Genomic DNA, 23,546 nt, shown 5'->3' on the forward strand with positions numbered 1-23,546 from the left:
TGAATCTCCCAGGCTTGTAACAGACTTGCAAAAATATCCCCAGAATTTAGGCATTACATAAGAACACCTGAATTCTGGGAATATTTTTGCAAGTCTGTTACAAGCCTGGGAGATTCAGGAGAAAGGAAGAGTACCTTCTTCACCCAGTAGACAGTGAAAGGATGGATTTTGCTCCCACGAGAGGCAATGATGCCCAGCAAGGTGGGGTTGTGGAGTCTCTCTCTCTCTCTCTCTCTCTCTCTCTCTCTCTCTCTCTCTCTCTCTCTCTCTCTGTGTGTGTGTGTGTGTATATTGATTAGTTCAATTCTTGGAGAATATCAGCAGCTACTAAGCCAGGGGGCTGTGTTCTACCTGCGCTGCCAGGGGAATCCATGGCTCTGAATGCTACTTGCCAGGGATCAAAAGTTGAAAGAGCGCTGTTGTGCTCTCAAGTTCTGCTTACAGGCCTCCCTTGGGGGCATCTGGCCTCCCATGGATGCTATAGTTGAGATCCCTGTATTGCAGGGGGCAGGACCAGATGAAACTCGAGGACCCTCCTAACTCTGCAATTCTAGGATTCTAGACTGCTGAACTTGATGAGAAACTGGCTTGAAAGCCAGTAGGGATCTCATTATGTTCTTTTGTATCGCACATTGCATAGTGTATGTGTGTTTGTAATGTAACTCAGCGTGGAGTAGAGGGTATTCCCACCCGGGCTATGATCAAATCCAGGACGTTTTTTCCTCCCAACACAGTGGCTGAATTATGTGCATCCACATAACTTAACAATACAGACCAGGGTTTCTCAAAGCTCCATAGGTCACTGAGCTTATCAAGTCGTCATCAAAGCAAACCCAAATTCCTAGGAAGTTATCTGAGAGTCCTCCTGCTCTTTTGGCTGAATGCCCCCCCCCCCGATTCCTGCATTGCAGGGGGTTGGCCTAGAATGATGGTCCTTGTGGTCACCTTCCAACTCTACAGTTCTATAATCCCTGATTGGCCATACTAGCTGGGACTGACAGGTGTTGGGAGTTCCACAACCTCTGGCCAGCCACCAGTTCCCCACCCAGAGATCTCAAGAGAATTCTGACGGAAATGGAAACAGGAGCTGAAACGGCCGGCATTTGCTTATACATCCCATGTCCGCAAAATCAACCTGCCTTGCTATTCACCAATGCTGGTGCTTTCAGTTCACAAATGATACACAATTGAGGTCCTCATTTGCTCTGTGTTTCCTTTGCACTGGAATGAATGGGTTGGAACGGTATGACCATAACGTTTACGGAATTAACGGTGCAAGTTATGCCATTTCGCCACAGTGGACAGTGAGGTGAGCAGCGTGGGTTTGAGGCAGAAGACGGACTGCAGCGGAATGGAGACGGCGCTGGAAGCGACGAGCAAGGGGCGGAATGGGAAACGGTGCCCTTCTTACAACCCTATTCCCACTCAGACACAAACCTCCAGTGCAGATAACAGAATGGTAAACTGTTTGCATTTCTCACCTCTAGCGCCAAAATATATTGGACTCATCTCTGAGTCCGGGACACATACGAGCCTCATCTGTCCTGACAAGGCAGCGGTTTGCTGGCTCCCTTTGCCTTACACCGCACGGGAACATAGGGGGCTGAGTTGCACTGAGTCAGAGAGTCTCTCCTGCTGCACCACTTGAATTGCCATTGCTCACACTGCACCACATTCTGTTCACACAAGGCAGACCCGAGATTCCAAACTGAGGACGGCGGGGTGTGCTTTGCACGAGCAGCGAAGCTGACTAAAACATCAGCTTTTGGGGGCAAGTGAGGTTTTCTCACTTCCCACACAGTTACTTTCTCAGGTCTTGAGAACAGCATGCTGGAATTTCAAGCAGATTTTTACTTTTCAGAGTGTCAAAGGGTGTGTGTGTGTGTGTGAGAGAGAGAGAGAGAGAGAGAGAGAGAGAGGGAGAGAGGGAGGGAGGGAGGGAGATAGATGCAGTTGAAAGCAAAAAACAAAAACCCAGTCAGACAAGGATAAATTCAGACAGAGAAAAAGAACAACAGAGTCAAAGAGCGCCTTATGCAAAATGACCTGTTCATAAATTGAAGGACTGGGCCAAATTAATGCCATGGTGGCTGATGCCCATTGAGGCTGATAGGGAGACCAAACAGTAGGTAAAACCAGCATAGGCAGAGCTGACTGTTTCTCTCCATGCCTCCATTCTCCTGGCAAGTCTGCAAGGGGGGCAACACCAAGACAAAGGGGGAAGAAGCTGGCAGGCCGTGCCACCATCTCGACTGGGTGTAAGAAGACAGGCAAGGGGGTGGGGGCCTGGTTGAAGGCAGAATGAAATTGGTGGTGGGGCAAGTGCCCCCATTCAAACAAATGGACCAAGCTTCACTGGGGTTATGAAAACCACAAACCATCATTGGTCTGCTGGACCATCCTCGACTTCTTCATGCTGCGCGTAAACTGTGGAACTCCCTCCCATAGGAGAGAGCAAGGGCTGCCAACTTGGACAGCTTTAAAAGAGGACTGGACAGATTCGTGAACAAAGTTATCAATGTCTACTCCCAGCGATGGAGGCAATACTTGTCCTCCACAGCCAGAGGCAGTAGTGATTCTGAATACCAGTTGCTGGAAACAGCAGGAAGGGAGTGTGCAGGGTCCTGCTCGTGGGTTTGCCACTGTGAGAACAGGATTGCTGGACTAGATGAGCTGTTAGCCTGATCCAGCGGGGGTTGCCTCGTGTTCTTAGGTTGTAACCCAGCAGCCTGCATGGAAGTTGAGCAGGATGAAATAGTAAGTAACGGGGTTTTGCTTTCCACGGCGGAATAAAGCATTAGGAACATGGGGAAAGGTTCTGACGAGGCATTTGGGAAAGGAGAATAAAGTCCGTATGCAGGTATGCAGGAAAGAAGGAAGCAGCGAGAAAGATGGGGAGAAGCTCAGAGAGAGAACATAAGTGTCCGTTTATTGCAGAAAAAAAGATAATCAACGCCTAACATAATCTAACTGTATTTTTATTGATTCTTTTATTTCTTACTGTATTTATGAGAATTCAGAGCCCATAGAAGTTTCAAAAAAGTTACTTTAGCATCTAGCACACTGCAATTGCTAAACAACAGGCAAAGGAAGGAAGGAAGGGGGAGAAATCCAAAAACAACCCAATGAGGATTGATGCTCAGAGGCCACAGAATGCTCATTGACTGTTGAGCAAAAAACTGGGAATGATGGGAAATGGAATGGAATATCCAGAACAAGGTCTGCCCCCACAGTAGTCATCACCCCCACCTCATTAAAAAGCCCCCCAAATGCTTTAACGTTTACTTGACAGGAAGGTGCTTCATCCAGTCAATCTCTGAGATAGCTCAGTCGGTAGAGCAGGAGACTGTTAATCTCAAGGTCCTGGGTTCAAGCTCCTCATTGGACAAGAGATTTCTGCATTGCCGGGGGTTGGACTAGATGACCCTCGTGGTCACTTCCAACTCTTACGATTCTATGATTTGGATTGCCCTTTTCTGAACCCAAAACTCCACATAGGAAACTCAAGAGCATCCAGCTTGGGAAGATTTTGAAGAACTGTCCCTCCCCAGATCAATCTGCCCACAGCAAAGAGAAACAGGCCACTTTTCTATGGGGTTGGGGAGAGGGTAGCCATACAAACAGAGGCGGAATTCGAATGCAGGTGTCAGGATATGAGTTCGACTCTAACATGAGCAAGCACAGAAGCTCTCGTACCCCTGCTGAACATGCAGCAATTGAGGTACACAAACACTCACAGGTGGATCTGCATATAAATTAACATGAGTTCTAAAGTGGCCCATCCAAGAGATTGTTCCAACCTGTTGCTTTCTACACCTGGCCTTGGCAGGTATCCAGCAAGACTGGCTTTTCTAGTTCTCCGATTTCAAAATCCAGTGGAACTGCTTTCAGCTGAAACCTGTTATCACTGAGAAAGCCTCAGCCTGGAACCAGCAAACTTGTGAGACAAGGGGCAGAGGACAAGTGGCCAGAGGTGATGGGTGCATATGACTTTAGATTTATACATATATATTTGGAAACTTATTTGAGGTTTGGATTTCAGGCCTTCTGAAATGTAATTATTCACCATCTTCTGCCAGTAACACACTTCTGCTTTATCCTTCAGGGACAGCAGGACAGTCTCTGCTATGGGGTGTGTGGAAACCCTGCCCCCCACCAAAAAGAAAAACAAACCTCATCAGTCCCAGCCAGACTAGCTAATGGTCAGGGATGGTTTATTATTATCTATTTTCATTAACAAATCGCTTCCCCTGGAGGCATCTTGAGACGATTTACAACATCATGACATATATGAAGGTTACAGATCAAAAAACAATTGCATGTATAAAAACGATTTTGAATCAACTGTTATAGGGATTCTGAGGTCTCAAATATAGAATAAATGTTGATAATTGCACAAGGTAAACACACATACATAAGTATATAAACCACACGCTTAAGATAGCACAGGAGAGCAACCCAAAAGCCATCTTGGCTCTTCTAAAGAATCTAAATATTTCCTCTGCCTCCTTAATCCCCCTTGCCTGAGAACATATAGGTCAGGGGTAGGCAACCTAAGGCTTGGGAACCAGTGTGGTGTAGTGGTTAAGAGCGGTAGACTCGTAATCTGGGGAACCGGGTTCGCGTCTCCGCTCCTCCACAAGCAGCTGCTGGGTGACCTTGGGCTAGTCACACTTCTCTGAAGTCTCTCAGCCCCACTCACCTTACAGAGTGTTTGTTGTGGGGGAGGAAGGGAAAGGAGAATGTGAGCCGCTTTGAGACTCCTTCGGGTAGTGAAAAGCAGGATATCAAATCCAAACTCTTCTTCTTCTTCTTCTTCTTGGGGGCCGGATGCGGCCCAATCACCTTCTCAATCCGGCCTGCGGACGGTCCGGTAATCAGCGTGTTTTTACATGAGTAGAATGTGTCCTTTTATTTAAAATGCATCTCTGGGTTATTTGTGGGGCATAGGAATTCATTCATATGTATTTTTTCAAAATATAGTCCGGCTCACCACATGGTCTGAGGGACGGTGGACCGGCCCACGGCTGAGAAAGGTTGCTGACCCCTGATATAGGCAGACAGCAATCAGGGGAAGTTCCTGAAGGGATTCCTCTCCTGTATCTATGAACCTCCTTTGTTATTAATTGACATTGTTTGCACCAAATGCTCTGCACTGAGGGATGTCTGGCGGGCATCCTGATTTGCTAAACTCTCAGGAATATCACACCTTGGCCTGCCTGAGCCACAGTAACCCCACTTTATGTGTGATGCAGTTTTGTAGAGGGGGTGTCCTTCTCCTCCACGCCAAAATGCAAACCCTTAAAAGAGACGTGTCTTCTTGGTTCTGGGTCTGTCTTGCCTCCTTGCTAGGAGGGGAGGGAACTCTTGTCGCCACAGAAAAATAAAGATCTGCCTTGCTTTCACTGCATCCTGCCTCCATCCATTCATCTCTGACCGATCATGGACTTAGGGGAGTTGGGCAGCAAAAGCCAACCGCCCCTATTTTTCCGTATCAAAACAAATCCTAACTGTAAATATAAAAACAGTTTAAAACAACAATACGTGGTGTAAAAGCCATTCGGATCCTGGGCAGATACCAACAGGGCTAATTTTTTAAAAGAAAGTTTATTGAAATAGGATGAGAGAAAAAAGTGCAGAACCCATCTCAGAGGGCCACAGATTCCCCAACAAAGAATAAAGACTCAAAGCAGAAACAGATCAGGCTTCAAAACCCTTCCCCAAACCACAGGAGAAATGTGGCAGCGTCCCAAGGTGGTCTGAAAGCCACTGCTCTTCAAGAACAAAGAAAAACTTCAAAAGGAAGATTCCCGCAGGAAAATTTCTGACCCTAGGCCACCATCTGAACTATACTTTAAATCCTGGGAACTATAGTCTGAGAGGTGCCAAGAGTTATCAGGAGACCTCCTATCCCTTTCAAAGAGCTAGAATTCCCAGAGTGGTATAGCAGTCTAACCCTCTTCCCAGTCTGGGAATTATAGTTCTCTGATACTGCTTTAAATATATAGGAAGTCTGGGAATTGTAGTGCTGTGATACTGCTTTAAATGTACAGGAAGTCTGGGAATTGTAGTTCTGTGATACTGCTTTAAATGTATAGTGCTCATGGGGCCCCCTAGGATCTAGCAGCAAATTTGAATTCGCCATAGCAAGAAAGATGGGTGCAAACCCATCCTGAGGCTACAAGCTGAAGGATCTCTCCAAGCCCAGGGAACGTTTCACCAACCTTTCACATTTCAAGAAACATTTTGGCCATGCCACCTCCTACTTGAGTGGCTTAAATGCCGCCTCCCCCTTGCCCTTACACAATTTTGGCACTGCCTGGCCAGTCGATGCTCCTTGGACTTTGCTCCTTAGGCAGTCGCAACCGGTTACCAAATCCCGAAAGGAGGAACGAAGGGCTTGTCTTGCCTGCTGTACTGAATTGGGGGCGATCTCTTCCTCCAGGGATGCCTCGGGAAATGGCCGGATCTTTCTCTGCCCTACTTGCTCTCCCCTCCTACCCTGGACCCCGAACGACTGCAGAACTGCTGGATGCTGCCTGCAGGAGAGCACGGGAGCTGCAATCTCAAGTTTGAGAAATAAAAATGTAGAAAGAGGGGGAGAGGGAGACAAACAGGGGTGTTGTGAGGGGGGGGGTCAAAGACCTGCTACTATTTAATAATAATAATAATTTTATTATTTATACCCCCATCTAGCTGGGTTGCCCCAGCCACTCTTTCTGCAAGCAGGATCCCCTTCTCTGGCATCCTAAAGCCTCCCAGACATCATGAAAGGGAAGCTTTTCAGCCAATGAGAATACGTCTTCTCACCCTTTGTGCTGATAGGAGCCAATCCAAGGGAAAGGAGTCAGCCACTGAGGATGGGCTCCTAAGGTCACTCTGGAGAAGGAACATGAATCAAACACCGCAGAGGAGGGCCTTCTCGGTAGTGGCGCCCGCCCTGTGGAACGCTCTCCCATCACATGTCAAGGAAATAAACAACTCTCTGACTTTTAGGAGACATCTGAAGCAGCCCTGTATAGGGACTTTTTTACGTCTGGTGTTGTACTGTGTATGATGTCTTAATTTGGTGGAAGTTGCCCAGAGTGGCTGGGGCAACCCAGTCAGATGGGCAGAATAAATAATAATAAGAATAATAATTCCCCATGCTCCAAAACAAAGCATTTAGGGACACTGAAAACACAAGGTACTGTGGTTCCAAGATAATGGTTCTGTATGTATTACAGAAAGGGACCCAGGTGGCGCTGTGGGTTAAACCACAGAGTCTAGGGCTTGCCGATCAGAAGGTCGGCGGTTCGAATCCCTGCGACGGGGTGAGCTCCCGGTGTTCAGTCCCAGCTCCTGCCCACCTAGCAGTTCGAAAGCACGTCACGAGTGCAAGTAGATATATAGGCACCGCTCCGGCGGGAAGGTAAACGGCGTTTCCGTGCGCTGCTCTGGTTTGCCAGAAAGCAGCTTTGTCATGCTGGCCACATGACCCGGAAGCTGTCTGCGGACAAACGCCAGCTCCCTCGGCCTATAGAGCGAGATGAGCGCCGCAACCCCAGAGTCGGACACGACTGGACCTAATGGTCAGGGGCCCCTTTACCTTTACCTATGTATTACAGAACTTCAACGGAAACAAAACTTAAATCACTCCGAAACAGGATACTGGAACACTCCAGTGTGGTGTAGTGGTTAAGAGTGGTAGACTCGAAATCTGGTGAACCGGGTTCGCTTCCCCGCTCCTCCACATGCAGCTGCTGGGTGACCTTGGGCTAGTCACACTTCTCTGAAGTCTCTCAGCCCCACTCACCTCACAGAGTGTTTGTTGTGGGGGAGGAAGGGAAAGGAGAATGTTAGCTGCTTTGAGTCTCCTTCGGGTAGTGATAAAGCGGGATATCAAATCCAAACTCTTCTTCTTCTTCTTCTCCAGATCATTTGGGAATCCTAGAATTGCAGAGTTGGGTGGGACCCCGAGGGTCATCTAGTCCGACCCCCTGCAACGCAGGACTCTCAACTAAATCATACATGATAGGTGGCCATCCAACCTCTGCTTAAACACCTCCAAGGAAGGAGAGTCCACAGCCTCTTATGGGAGACCATTCCACTGTCCGACAGCTCTTACTGTCAGAAAAAGTTCTTCCTGGTGTTTGGTTGGAATCTCTGACTGAGGGAAGGGCCATAGCTCAGTGGTACAGCATCTGCTTGGCCTGCAGAAGGCCCCAGGTTCACACAGGTCCATCCAAGAAGGCGGAGCTGGAGCCAAGACAGAATCACTTACAATCCCAACTGGGTCCCGATCTTGTTGAAGGAGGAGGGAGCTGATCCATTGGCAGAAGGTTAGTGTCTGGCCCTTGAAGCTATCCTTCAGCCAATTCCTCACTTCCATTTGGTCACGCCCCAAAACAGCCACTCGCTTCATCCACCGCTACTGCCAGAGAAGCTGACAAGGTGGGATGATGCTCACCTGGAATCGTTTGCCCAGGTTGTCCTGGCTCTCTCGGCCGGATGAAGAGAGAGAACTCTCGACACCATTTTCGCCAGAGCCTTTAACGCACAAGTCAGTTTTTGTAGGTAAGTCAGGTTGCAAGGCACAGATTGAGCAGAGGCTAAGATACATGGCTAAGTGCTAGAAAAGGCGTCGATCCAACAGGGTGACATATCCCTTGCACCTTGTTCCCACAGCTAACTGCATAAGACCCAGACAAAGCCCTGGGCAAGGAAATCGGCACTCCACTGAGTGCGCTGGATTTGGGAGGTGTGCTTGTGCCAAGGCTGGCATATCTGCATTGGCAGAGTCAGAACCATCGCAGCATCAGACTTACTCTCAGATGCCTCCATAGCAGGAGGCTTCAGGCTTGGGACAGCTAACATCTTGGGAGGGGGGACCATTCTGGATCTCCATCCCCCAACCCTCTGGGACCTTCCTGAGGATCATCCATCTCCATCTCCCCAATCTTCTCCCATTCCAAGACATCTCCACAGGACTGGTTCACTGTGGGGGGGGGCAGGGGGGGAGAGAGAAAGGTCCCTATAATTTACCAGTAGTAAAACCTTTGGGCTTGCAAAAGGAAGACGTTTTACCTGGTGCAAAAAAGTGGAGAGAGGAAGGGCCCCAAAGAATTCCCCTCGGCCGTCGTCTTGGTGTTGGCTTTATCATTTAATCCCCCAGCCTCAAATTCTGTGAATACCCATTTTACGAGGTGGATTCTTCCGTGGAAACCCCTCCCCTTTCCTCCTCCTCCTCTCCCCACCCCGCCACCCCGAACGAATCCCATTTTGTCATTTCCTGCTCTGGCTTCTAAGTAAAGCTGCCTGCTTGGTTTGAAACGGCTGGGGTGTGTTACAAAACCGATTTCTGAGAATGAAGGGGGGGGAGGCATCACAGTCCGGTGACGCAAATATTGCAAAAAATAAAATAAAGGGGAGGGGGGAAGTAAAATAAGGGAAAGAGAGAGAGCCACAAATAGAAAACAGGACTCCCAAACTTAATGCTGCAAGATACTTTACTTTCAGCAATTATTCTCTGTGTTTTTGGAAACAGATGAGACGCTGACAGAAAACTACACATTCGCCAACATTTTACAGATAATAAGAACATGCTTATATAGACAAGAGGATCCAAAACAGCTGGAAAAATACAGGCGCGCACATTTAAAAGATGGGGGGGGGGAATGCATACTGCTCCCACCAAGTTAAAATACATCTTTGAAGATGGGAAACAAAAAGGATTTCATATTTTGATTCCCTTTTTATATGCAGTTTGCAAACAACCATATGCTACCACAAATCGACTGCAAACCGAAGAATTCTCAAATTAATTAGTCCTGAAAGACTAAGAGCTTTGCATTCTCAGCAAATTCTGGAAGTTAAAAAAACAAAATTATTAACATTGTTAAAAAAAATATTTATTTCCATCCTCACCAGCAAGAAGCATAGGAAAATGCCTTATATACAGAGTCAGACTACGGGTCCATCTAGTTCAGTATTGTCTACACTGACTGACAGCAGCTCTCCAGGGTTTCAGGCAGGGGGAATTCCCAGTCCTGTCTGGAGATGCCACTGGGGGTTGAACCCAGGACCAGCAGAATGCAAAACACGCGTTCTTCCCTGAAAATCAGCCCTTCCAAGAAACAGGGCTAGATTTTCTCTATGCAAACACTTAAATTATTCGGGACAGTTATGAGCATGCGACATACATATTCCTCAACCCTGCTGTGCAGTTACTGAATATAGGACTAGGCACAAGATAAATCATACAGAGAATCTCAGCTTTTAAGGTCACATTCGCACCATAGAGTTAACACACATTTAAAACATATGGCTGCCCCCCCCCCAAAGAATCCTGGGAACTGTAGTTTACCCACCGCAGAACTACAACTTCTAGCACACTTCAGCTACAGTTCCCGGGATTATTTGGGGGGAAAGTCATGTGCTTTAACTGTCCCGTGTGGATGTGACCCGAGTTTAACTTTTTAAAAACCAAGCTTCTAGTCCTCATGAACAGAATACAGGCAAATGTCAGAAGCCGGAAGGCTATGGAACAGTACCTCCAGTGGTTATGGCAGGATGGGAGAAATTATCTTGCTTATGTGTCTCATGTGCCTCATGCTAACTACTTAAAAAACAAAATAATGTGAAAAATTGTGCAAAATATTAGCACTTGTGGCTATTTTGAATAATTGGTAGGAACTGCAGCACTGGGCTCAGCTTCTGTTTTTTTAAAAAAGTTAAAAGATGCAACTAAGTCCAGTGAATTTTTTTTGGGGGGGGGTGGAGAAAGAGCACCTAACAATTTAGCCATCATATAAACTAAGAGCAAACACATTCTCAGTTCCAATGCAGTCAGTCAGTGCACAGGTGACTTGAGGGGACCTCATGGTTTGCAAAACAAAAATTGGGGGGGGGGGAACCCTAGACATGGAAACCACCCCGCCGACAGCTCAGTGAGGCTGCTCAGAATGCTGACTGCCAATTGGGTGGGTGGGGAACCAGAGGGGAGAGGCAATGTAATAGAGTATCGTAGGAAAGGGCATGGCTGGCTGGCTGCCAGCCACCTGAACTGGAACACACCACAGTGGAACATTCCGTTGCAGGTCTCACTCATTAAATACAAGTTTCTGTAACCAAAACAAAAGATCACCCTTAAGCAATTCCAGTAATTCACAAGAAAAATAAACCATCCAGGAAAATCCTGATTTGCGACAACTCATCAGGTACCTTCAGCAGTTGCAGCCATTGTAAACATTTTTTAGAAGGAGGAGGAGGAGGAGGAGGCACCTTCTTTTGGTTGGAATGCACACATTTTTCATTTCCCCCCCCCTAAAGCTTTGCCTTTTTAAAGAGTTAAACTTTAACTTTTAAAAAATCCTAAGGATTATTCTGGAGGTGTGCTGAGATACTTGGAGAAGGAGCAGAGTCACAACTTTCACCCATATCCTTGAATTCTTTCCATGCTAAGAAAAGTGCTTTGAAGTGTTGTTGTTTTTTAATGTCAGTGCTTAATTGCTAAAGTGAAAAGGATCCGGCTTTAACCCTGCCTGGTTTTTATTCTATTTATTTCTTGCATTTATCTACCACATTTTCCTCCAATGAGCTTGAGGCTGTGCTCATGGTTCTCCCCTCCCCATTTCATCCTCACAACCACCCTGTGAGGTAGATCTGGTTGAGAGACAGGCACTAGTCCAAGGTCTCCCAGTGAGGTTCATGGCCGAGCGGGGATTCGAACCCAGGTCAGTCCAACATCCTAACTACAACACCCCAGCAGCTCTAATGCCACATTCCCTGCCTCTGAAAAGTCCCACCCTTAGAGGTGCCAGATTTTCAGAGTTTCAGGGGAGTCTAACGCATAATTTGGGGCGGGGGGGGGGGAGATCAGGTTCTACTCCATGCTACCTGCCCCAGTTTCCACCCTCTGGGTCTCCTAATCCCCAACCCTTTTACTCTCAGGATTCGCACACAGAACCAGCTCTGTGCCTTTTGAAACGTGGCAAGCCTATCCATTTCTCAACCAGTGTGATGTAGGCCAGGCTTCCTCAACCTCGGCCCTCCAGATGTTTTTGGCCTACCACTTCCATGATCTCTGGCTAGCAGGACTAGTGGTCAGGGATGCTGGGAATTGTAGTCTCAAAACATCTGGAGAGCAGAGGTTGAAGAAGCCTGGTGTAGGCACTCAATTCTCCTCTCAGCCATGAAGGCCAGTCTCTCTCTCCTAACCTACCTCACAGGATTGTTGTGAGAATTACATACGGGGGAAAGAGTGAGAAGCATGTATGCCACTTTCAGCTCTTTGGAATTAAGGAAAGATGCAAATATAACTTGACTATTTAAGAAATAAAATAAATCCAAAATGTGTCTTTTTTGGGGGGGAGAAGTATAGCATTATTCATTGAGGACTGTAGGGGCTGGGCAAGAAACTTGATTTAGTTTGCATTTTAATGAGTAACTAGTCAGCTATGCTTCAAAATGACCCTCATCCGAATTTTGTGGCGCAGTTTTCCAAACCACCGATGTTTACAAACATGCACATGTTACAGGAGAGTGTGCATGAAATGAACATATTACTGCAAACGACATGAAAATGCATTACGCTGGGGGAAATTGCCTGACTCGTCAAAACTACATACAAATATGTTTATTAGGAAACGTTCACAGGACGAATTTTCACAAGGATTTCTTTTAACGCAAATTTATGCAGAAATGCGAAAAAACTGAATTTAAGTTGGGGGGGGACTGAGAGAACCAAAGTGATCAGATCCACCCACCGCATGTGAGGAGCAAAATGTTCTCTGTCCATGCTCAGAGGCACTCTCCTCAATTGCTTCTCTGCACATTCTACAGGGGGCGGAACCGGAGCTCAGAATATCCTGCTCCAGAGACTCAGAATTAAACCCCAGCCCATTGGTCTGAACACAGGCAGATCCAGCGTGCATCTATTATATCTGCGCAAGCGCAAACTCAGGGGTTCCCTGCCAAGCTCAGTATTATTTGTTGATCTATTTATACCGTAACTAGCTAAACCTCTCGAGACACAAGCTTGCCTGCCTCTCTCTCTCTCTCTCTCTCTCTCTCTCTTTTAACCGTGACGTCAAATGAACAGTTGGGAGCTCAGGAAAAACAACACAGAGACAAGTGCACGGAACCGCTGAGCCGAGCAGATTTGGACGGCCAAGATTTTAAAGCAAAACCGTTCCTGCAGGGGCAACATTTCCCAACGTACTACAGCAAAATAATAAGAAAATGCAACTTTCAAGATTTATTTGCCTGCCACTGTTTTAGAAAGAAAGAAGGAAGGAAGGAAGGAAGGAAGGAAAGAAATTGCTGGGCATTAAAAAAAAAAGGATCACAATAGCCTCATAGGCTAAGCCAATCCCACCCCAAATGCCACAAGCTTCCTGGACCAAAGTAGATCTCAAAAGAGTCTACGGGAAACTAACTGAACATAAAATCCCAATTGCCACACATCTTTCAACCCTTATCCCAAGAGAAGATTTTTCTTGCCTCACAGTTGGGATGGTTTGACCTCAAATATGTGATGTTCAAATAAGGACCAGAAATATCTTTTACCGAAATAAAATGAAATGAAAGCATCATTTCAAAGGAAAGCAAATTAGGACAAGCCTGCATTTCTCACGACTAACACGTTTCTATAAATATTTCTCCCACTCTCCCTCCTAAAGGGACACTAATTCACTACATGGACACAGTTGTGCTGAGAGGGTTTGGAGCAGTTCTGACAGCCTTGGAGTTCGTTTGCTTTTAATTAACACACACACACACACACACACCTGTAAGTTTCTAGTCCTCCTGCTCTATTTGAAAATATATGAGTTACAAAAAGAATCACCTCAACTCATTGGGGAAGAAAAAGTTGCACGTTTACTTTCTGTAAACCTATTTCGTTTTGTAAGCCGCTGTGAGGTTTTATTACACGCAAGAGGTGTATCAATTTTGTGGAACAAATAAATGCATTTTAATCAGGAGTAGCCAACTGTGTACCTACCCTCTTAATACAAGTCGGATATGTTCAGAGCTGACTTTACAACTTTGCAAAATCATAGACATGCAAGGCGTAAAGCTTTGTGTGCATACTCAGTTTAGATTTCATGCAGATTAGATTTCTTAGCAGATTTTTAAAAAAAAAAAACAACAAACCGACAACTGCAAGTGGATCAAAACAGATTGAAGACAAGGTGGACTTACAGGTGAAACTCAAAAAATTAGAATATCGTGGAAAGGTTCATTTCTTTCAGTAATTCAACTTAAAAGGTGAAACTAATATTTGAGATAGACTCATGACATGCAAAGCGAGATATGTCAAGCCTTTATTTGTTATAATTGTGATGATTATGACGTACAGCTGATGAGAACCCCAAATTAACCATTTCAACTTTGGGGTTTTCATCAGCTGCACGCCATAATAATCACAATTATAAAAAACAAAGGCTTGACATATCTCGCTTTGCATGTCATGAGTCTATCTCATATATTAAACTCCAGCAGCTAATGAAAACAACTGCTTACATAAATGGACTTTTCCACGATATTCTAATTTTTCGAGTTTCACCTGTATATTCTGCATTGTACTTCATACAACTCACCTAGGGGTAGAATTTTCAGAATTTTCAATAAGGAGAATCCTCTTCAACCAGGACTTTGACTGATCAATATTCTACAGCCTTTTAAATGTGTTCTGACTATTTGTGCTTTTATCTTGTATTTTTATCTTGTGAACTGCCCTGAGATCTTTTGATGAAGGGCGGTATACGGATCTAATAAAATTAAAATAAAACATGACTCTGGATGGAAGCTGGGAGTTCAAAACACCCGATAGGCCTCACGTTCCCCAACTGCCGCAACAAACAGGGCACCGTTTCATGATCATCCAAAGCCGTTCTCGTCATCTGAAAATGCTGAAAAGTGACGCATTAACCTCCTCTCGGGCTGAACCAAGAAAGGGGGGGGGGTGGATTCAAAGCGATAACATTACACTTCAAGGATTTCACCCACAGTGGCTGAAACAGAGATGATTGTGTCTGAAGAGAAGCAGGCAGCCACCCTCTCTGGGTTTACAGTATCAAAAAGGAATCCAACAGTTAGTGCTCTGGAGGTGGCGGCAGTGGCGGAATAAATTCCTTCAGTCCGAGCTCTGAATTTACAGCAGCTCCGGGGGGGAATTCAGCAGAGGCATGAGTTGGCTGCAGAGATGCCTGCTGGATTATGAAACAAAAGCAGAAAAATGAAAGGCTCAGCCGCTAACCTTCCCTTCACCCTCCCCATTCATTTTTCCTTTCGGATCGTGTCTCTCTGACTGCGAGTCTATGGGCAGGGGCTGAAGTGAGGAGCTGCTGGAGAGACACAGAGATTTGCTCTTCATTCTGTACTTTAGAGGCAGGGGCGGCCCAGCCCATTTCACCGCCTGAGGCAGAACCCAAGGGAAGGTGCCGGGGGTACCCCGCTGACAACCCTTCCACTCCAAAGTCTCGCTTATGGGGGTCGTGTGGTGGCAGCGGCTTCTAGAGAGATCTTGCAAGAGATCAGCAAAATCTTGCAGGAACCAAGAAGCACCCCTTCTTGCTTCTCTAGTGGTGCCAGAGGAGGGTGGGGTGCCCACTGGCCCCCGCTCCTTGGATTCTGCCGCCTGAGGCAACTGCCTCAGTCTGCCTCACGGCCCTGGTTGTAGGGTTAATGCTGTGAGCCTGCCCACCCAATGCGCAGGTTGTATTTTAACTGTAAATACTGTATATTCTAAAGACACTTCTGTCTCTAAGTGACCTTCCTTCCTACGAAACTGAACGCTGGGTAAGCGCTGAAACCCATGGAGACTAGGGTGTGCGCAGTGCTTAGAGATTTTAGGGTTTGCCTAAGTGCTAAATATCATTATCATCACAATTCCACAGGGATAAGAGCAATGTGTAGAATAAGGTTACCAGACGTCCCCGTTCCCTGGGGACAGTCCCCGGATTTACAAATCAGTCCCCATACAAAATCCATTGAAGTTGGAAAGTGTCCCTGGATTCATTGAAAAAAACTCTGGTGACCTTAGTGTAGAGATCTGGGAGAAACTCGATTCTGTTTGCGTTTCCAGGCGAACGCAGCTAATTAGTACTTTCGGACAAAATTCGCAGACCTACACGCAGCCATCCTCCCAAACCCGCTCTTCTCTTGAGTTTTGCAATACATTTCTCCAGGACAAGTATTTGAGCTCAAATAAAAATGCATATACTAGGGTTAAGTGTGCATATGAAAGCATACATTAGCAAACATTAACATGGAAAACGCGGCATATTTAGGAAAATCGCTTCGTAAAATACCGTATTGGACCGAATATAAGCCGCATTCCCACCCCACCCCCAAATTCCGATTGTGAAAAGTTAAAGTGCGGCTTGTATTCGCAACCTTGCGGTATTGCTGCTGAAACAGCTGCCCACGAGGGCCGTCGGGGGTGCGGGAAAATGGCGCCCGTCCCGCTCGCTGCTCCCAAGCCCCAAGGATGGGGGAAGGGGGGGAGGCCCCTGGCAAAGCATGGGTATTGTCTTTTTTATTTTGCCCCTTTCAATTTCAAAGGTGAGGCTTATTTGCGGGTGTGGCATAAATTCGGGCCAACACGGTATATATCAGGCAAAACTGCATACGGAAGTTGCATTAAGAGACATTTGTGCGAAAATGCTGCTGAGTTTTCATGAGGACTAGTCGCAGACTGATGTGGAAAGGCCTTCTGCAGATGTCACATTGTGAGGAGGGCTGTTGCATAGTATATATATATGAATTGAACCTTTAGTGTCCTGGCACCTAAACCTTTGGAATCCCCTCCCCTCGAATAACAAATCAGCACCATCTCTGTTTTCTTTCTGGCACCTACTGAAGACCTCCCTTTAAGTGGAGACCTTTCACCATCTGCATCTTAAAAACTGGAATTATTCTTAAGATTTTTTTATTTTTATTTTAGCACTTGCTCTTTTGCCCTCCTGGGCTCCTCTGGGAGGAAGGCAGGAGATAAATTTTAATAAGGACATTTTTGCATGCAGTTAACGCGCGCCTTTTTGCAGACAGCTTCTCCTAACAGAATGCACTTACGTGTGCGTCATTTCCCCAAGTATATTTCATTTTATGCACCCATTTCCCTAATAAAACACATTTTTTTCCTAAACATCGCTTGGTTGGAGAGCTGCACTGCAAAATCTGGGTAAGTGCCAACTTCAAAGACGGTTGTGTTTTGGCTTTCGTATTGTTTCAGAAAGTGTGAATTTGATAAGATTCGGCGTTACGTGTGAACTGAATCGGATTTCTCCTCCATGGCGAACCTGATGTGGTTGCTGTGGCCTTGCCCATGTATCAAACCTGGCCCCCAACCCTTGATATAAAGACTCCCCCCCCCCATAAATCAATTAAGTTCAGAGCCAGAAATTACCTAACAATACCATATTGCAGCTATTAGCCCTGGAAAGGCAAGATCGACCCAATTCTTCTCCCTCTCCTCCAAGTCTTAAAGGGCCTTTTGGTGCACCCAGATTTTTTTTGGGGGGGGGGAGAAAAAGGCACACCACATTTCCGAAAACTTCCAGGGTGGGGAGGTTTATATCGCGTGCTCCGACACACCCCACATTTTCAGCCTTCTGCCTAAGCATCCCCCCCTCTCTCTCCTCTGCTGCAACGACGTCATGCTTAATTATCACTTCCAGATTAAAAATAAAACCCCGTGGTTATGATCTGTTGAACGCCGACAGAAGGGGGCTGGATTTCGGTGGCAGCTCCTGCCCAGATGCAAAAAAAACCCAACAACAACCGAAAAACCAAACCAAAAAACCCCGAAACAAACCAATTTCAAAGAAGAAGATAAGGCAAGCACCATCCTTTACTGGAAGGCCTGAAAGTGATGGAGGAGAGAGAAAGTGCCCAGGAGTTTAAAATAAAAATAAAATACTACTGCTTCTTTCTGTTGTAATAAAATATACAGAGACAACCATAGAAGAACCTGGTGAGAACTTAAGAAGAGATGGCTAGATCAGATCAATCTAGCCCTGCAATCTAGCCAGTGTGGTGTAGTGGTTAAGAGCAATAGACTCGTAATCTGGTGAACCAGGTTTGCGTCTCCGCTCCTCCACATGCAGCTGCTTGTTGACCTTGGGCTAGTCACACTTCTCTGAAGTCTCTCACCCTCACTCACCTCACAGAGTGTTTGTTGTTGGGGAGGAAGGGAAAGGAGAATGTGAGCCGCTTTGAGACTCCTTCGGGTAGTGATAAAGCGGGATATCAAATCCAAACTCTTCCCTTCTCCTTCTTCTTCTTCTTCTCTCAGAGGCCGACCAAATGCCCATGAGAAACACACATTCAGGACCCAAACACAAGAGCACTCTCCCTTCTCTCCAGCAACTGGTGTTCAGAGGCATCTGCCTCTGGCAGTGGGTGCAGAACATAGCCATCAGGGTTAGTAGCCATGGATAGCCTTGTCCTCCGTGAATTTGTCCACTTTTAAAGCCATCCAGGTCGGTGGCAATGACGGCCTCCAGTGGCAGTGAGTTCCACAGTTTAGCTGCACACTGCATGAGCAAGTACTTTTGTTTTATCTGTCCTAAACCTTCCAACATTCAGCTTCGTTGGATGTTCGCAAGTTCTAGCATTATGGGAGAGGGAGAAAAAAAAGGTGCTGAAAAGATTTAGTGTAGCCCTCCTAGAAATAATAGTCTATAGGGAGACACCACCAAGAAGGCCCTCTACCCAGGACCCACCGGCCTCACTTCATTAGGTGGGGTGACCTGAACAAGGGCATTCAGTGAAGATCTTCAGGGAAAGGCAGGAACATATGGGAAGAGGTGGTCCTTCAGGTATCCTGGCCCCATGCCATTTAAGGATTAAGAGTCTTTTCAAGATGCCCCAAAATAATAATAATAATAATATTTATTATTTGTACCCCGCCCATCTGGCTGGATTTCCCCAGCCACTCTGGGCGGCTTCCAACAGAAACCAAATACAACAATATCAAACATTAAAAACTTCCCTAAAAAGGGCTGCCTTCAGGTTTTTTCTGAATGTCAGGTAGTTGTTTATTTCCCTGACCTGTGATGGGAGGGCGTTCCACAGGGCGGGCGCCACTACCGAGAAGGCCCTCTGCCTGGTTCCCTGTAGTTTTGCTTCTCGCAGTGAGGGAACAGACAGAAGGCCCTCGGCGCTGGATCTCAGTGTCCGGGCTGAATGATGGGGGTGGAGACGCTCCTTCAGGTATACAGGACCGAGGCCGTTTAGGGCTTTAAAGGTCAGCACCAACACTTTGAATTGTGCTCGGAAATGTACTGGGAGCCAATGCAGATCTCTCAGGACCGGTGTTATGTGGTCTCGGCGGCCACTCCCAGTCACCAGTCTAGCTGCCGCATTTTGGATTAATTGCAGTTTCCGGGTCACCTTCAAAGGCAGCCCCACGTAGAGCGCATTGCAGTAGTCCAAGCGGGAGATAACCAGAGCATGCACCACTTTGGTGAGACAGTCCGCGGGCAGGTAGGGTCTCAGCCTGCGTACCAGGTGGAGCTGGTAGACAGCTGCCCTGGATACAGAATTAACCTGCGCTTCCATGGACAGCTGTGAGTCCAAAATGACTCCCAGGCTGCGCACCTGGTCCTTCAGGGGCACAGTTACCCCATTCAGGACCAGGGAATCCTCCACACCTGCCCTCCTCCTGTCCCCCAAGAACAGTACTTCTGTCTTGTCAGGATTCAACCTCAATCTGTTAGCCGCCATCCATCCTCCAACCGCCTCCAGGCACTCACACAGGACCTTCACGGCCTTCACTGGTTCTGATTTGAAAGAGAGGTAGAGCTGGGTATCATCCGCATACTGATGAACACCCAGCCCAAACCCCCTGATGATCTCTCCCAGCGGCTTCATATAGATATTAAAAAGCATGGGGGAGAGGACAGAACCCTGAGGCACCCCACAAGTGAGAGCCCAGGGGTCTGAACACTCATCCCCCACCACCACTTTCTGAACACGGCCCAGGAGGAAGGAGCGGAACCACTGTATAACAGTGCCTCCAGCTCCCAACCCCTCTAGCCGGTCTAGAAGGATGTTATGGTCGATGGTGTCAAAGGCCGCTGAGAGATCCAGCAGAACTAGGAAACAGCTCTCACCTTTGTCCCTAGCCCGCCGGAGATCATCGACCAGCGCGACCAAGGCGGTTTCAGTCCCATGGTGAGGCCTGAATCCCGATTGGAAGGGATCCAAATGGTCCGCTTCTTCCAGGCGTGCCTGGAGTTGTTCAGCAACCACCCTCTCAATCACCTTGCCCAAGAATGGTAGATTTGAGACTGGGCGATAGTTGGCCATATTGGCCGGGTCTAAAGATGTTTTTTTAAGAAGCGGTTTAATGACCGCCTCTTTCAGCGGGGCTGGGAAGGCTCCCTCACAGAGGGAAGCATTCACCACCCCGCGCAGCCCATCGCCCAGCCCCTCCCGGCTAGCTTTTATAAGCCAGGATGGGCAAGGATCAAGGAGACAGGTGGTTGGTTTCACTCGTCCAAGCAGCCTGTCCACATCCAAAACTCCCCTATGAAGCTGCTCTATAAAAATTCAGACTGCTTACCCATCTAACTCCGTACTATCTACACTGACTGGCAGCAGGTCTCCAGGGTTTCAAGCAAAGGACATTCCCAGCCCTGTCTGGAGATGTCAGGGACTGGAACGGAGGACCTTCCGCATGTGAAGCAGATACTCCAGCAAATAGATCCCAGTCCTCATGCCTCTGGATAAATGACTGAATTAAATAGGCACATGAGAAGTTGCCATAGTGAGTCAGATCATGGGGTGTATCTAGTTCAGCTTTGTCAACTTTGGAAGTGTCTCTCAGTCACAGGAAATTCCCAGCACTATTTGGCGATGCCGGGGATTGAACCCAGGACCTCCTGCATGCAAAGCAAGATACTCTGCCACTGAGCTACAGCCTTTTCCTCAAAGGCTATGGCAACAACAGGATGCAATGGCTCCTCCCCTAGGATTCCAGGATTTTCCCCATCCAGAGATGAACTGGCAAGGCTGATCATTCCATCCACTTTTCCATCTTGCCAAAAACCCACTCCGCTCATGCCTGAACAGCCGCTACAAAGTAAAACGCAACTAGGAGAGCTTCAAGCCCAGGGGACTCCTCTTCCTGCTGTGGCCCTGGGGAAATTACAGATGACACAAAGCTGGGAGGGAAAGTTAACTCCTCCAAAGGCAGGAATAGAAAACCCAAGGTGACCTTGACGGAACAGAAAGCTTGGGCTGAAGCTAACCAAACGAAATCCACTGGAGACAAATGCAAAGCTCTGCACTGGGGCGGGTGGGTGAGGTAGAGATGAAATACAGAAATGCAAGATGGGGAAAATACCAGGCAGGGCCACATAATGTTGTCCTGAGCCCCACAGACATGTCATGGAAGGGGTCATCAGATCCCGAGCAGGAGCAGGAGATCAGGGAGTTGGCGCCAGATGACCCAAGGGAGGATCCTAGCTGGACGGGCAGGGGAGGCAGAATTGTGCACCCAACCCAGTGGTCAAGGGAGTCCGGAGCTGGATACCGGGGAGGATCCAAGCAGGTTGACACAGAGGTGGCCGGCCCTGTCTTACTGGACCCCTCAAGTCAGGAGCTGCCACCACCATCTCCTCCTGACACTTAGGAGTTTCCTTCTCCTGGGGACGTGCTTGAGAGGAAGCCGGACACTGAAACAGCACCGGCTCTGCCTCTATTTCTAAGGACACGGAGATATCAAGTGAAACAAACCTTACAGGCCCAATCCACTTGCAGGAGGGCCCCGTGGTTTGCACAGAGCAGAGGTGCCTCCTCTTTCCCCTGCTAGGTCTTGGACCTGCCCCACTCCTCAAAAGAGACTGATTAGGACACAGACACACAGCCAAGACTGGCGCATTCTGCAACATGCCCTTGCTGTAACAGGAGTGCATTAGCGCCGGGTTTTATACTGGACCATCCAGACATCGTTCCACCTTATTAGCAGTTCCGCAATGCTTCCCCCATGCAACTGGCATTCGTTCTGTCTGGGGGGGCAATAACTGGGGGGGGATCGTTAAGAACCCAATGCATAAGAGTGAATAGGAGCAGGAGAAAGGAAATGGGCATTGTTAAAAAGACAGATAAACAAACACAAAGAACATGATCTCTGGAGGAAATGGCTTCATTCAGCCAAACGGCACATTCCAGGAAAAAGAGGACGCCTCTTTTTCCAGCTAGCCACAGCCCAGGTTAACATGCCTCCTTCACTTTTGAAGTCCAACATAGTTGCTCTCCATTATGCAAGATCAAAGTGTGCAGCGAACAACACAAAGCTACCCTATATGGAATCAGAATATTCACAGAATCAGAGAATCGTAGAACTGGAAGGGACCCCCAAGGGTCCATTCTAGCCCAACCCCCTGAAATGTAGATGCGGTGAACACCTTCAGCCCTCCAGATGTTGCTGAACTACAAGTCCCATCACTCCATCCCTCATGTTTGCGAGGGTGATGGGGAGTTGCAGTTCAGCAACACCTGGAGAACTGGGAGGTTCTACTCTGACTGGCAGCTGCTCTCCGGTGTCCAAGGCAAGGATCTTTCTCATCACCTGCCATCTGAGATGCTCCACAGCTCAGTGGTAGACCATCCACTTTAGGTGCAGCAGGTCTTAGGTTCAATCCTCAGCATCTCCAGGTGGGGCTGGGAGACTATCTCTACCTCTGAATCCCTGGAGGGCTGCTGCCAGTCAGTGTAAGCAATACTAAGCTAAATGGACCAACCATCTGATTCAGTAGAAAGCAGGTTCCTCTGTTCCTATTTCAGCCACTTAACTTGGAAGCATGAGGACTAGAATCCTACTTGATTTTTAAGGGAATGACCATCACTCAGTAACAGATCTGCATGCAAAAGCTCTGAGGCTGAATTCCAGGTAGGGCTGGGAATGTCCCTTGCCTGAACCCCTGGAGAGCTGCTGCCACTAGTGCAGACAATATTGAGCTAGACAGAACCAACAGCTGGAAATGCCTTCTGCATGCAAAACATGACCTACAGCCCCTCCTGCTTAGATCTGAAAATCTCTCCGCAATCCTGGGAGGAAGGAGGGGGGAAGGAGCTCCCGCCTAGTCCCACGACCGCACAGATCCTCTTTCGCTTCTTACCTGCCACAGCCCATCACTCACAGCTACGACTCGCGGGCTCAGCACAGAAACAGAGAAGCACTCCCTTCCCCTCCTTGCCGGTGCAGGAATGCCCAACTCTTAGCTGCCTCCCTGCAGCAGCAGCTGATTGGTATCATGGCAGCAAAACTGCTCTGCTCGGCCCAGCCCTCTCTTGTTGTCACCACCTTCCTCCTTCCTGCTCGCCCTCTGCTACCGGGTCAGGATGAAATCATGCACATCTAATTCGCAGCTCCTTTCACACGCACTCACACACCCCTCGGCCTTTGGCAGTGATGGGGGGTATGAAGCGAACCACTGCCCAACTGGGTTCAAGTCCAGGCATCCCAACTCACCCAAAAGTTCCCCTTTCCCCATGGAAGATGCAATCGAGGCTAGCCTGCCTTTGTTTGGAAGCAGAATTAATGATCAACC

General features: G+C 47.6%; 1 protein-coding gene across 4 annotated transcripts in view; it reads right to left on the minus strand.

The window, feature by feature from the left end:
- The window catches only part of KSR1 (kinase suppressor of ras 1), a 99,369-nt gene that overhangs the window by 47,269 nt on the left and 28,554 nt on the right, over positions 1 to 23,546 (minus strand). The window contains exon 1 of one of the 4 annotated variants that reach the window (XM_033171417.1): positions 23,115 to 23,132. The exons of the other annotated variants lie outside the window; for them this stretch is intronic. The gene's annotated coding sequence lies outside the window, so the exon portion shown is untranslated. Of the gene's footprint in view, positions 1 to 23,114; positions 23,133 to 23,546 lie in introns of those variants that run through there. 4 annotated transcript variants of the gene reach the window in all.

The sequence above is a fragment of the Lacerta agilis genome, chromosome 15 (assembly GCF_009819535.1).
Source record: "Lacerta agilis isolate rLacAgi1 chromosome 15, rLacAgi1.pri, whole genome shotgun sequence".
Lineage (NCBI taxonomy): Eukaryota > Metazoa > Chordata > Lepidosauria > Squamata > Lacertidae > Lacerta > Lacerta agilis.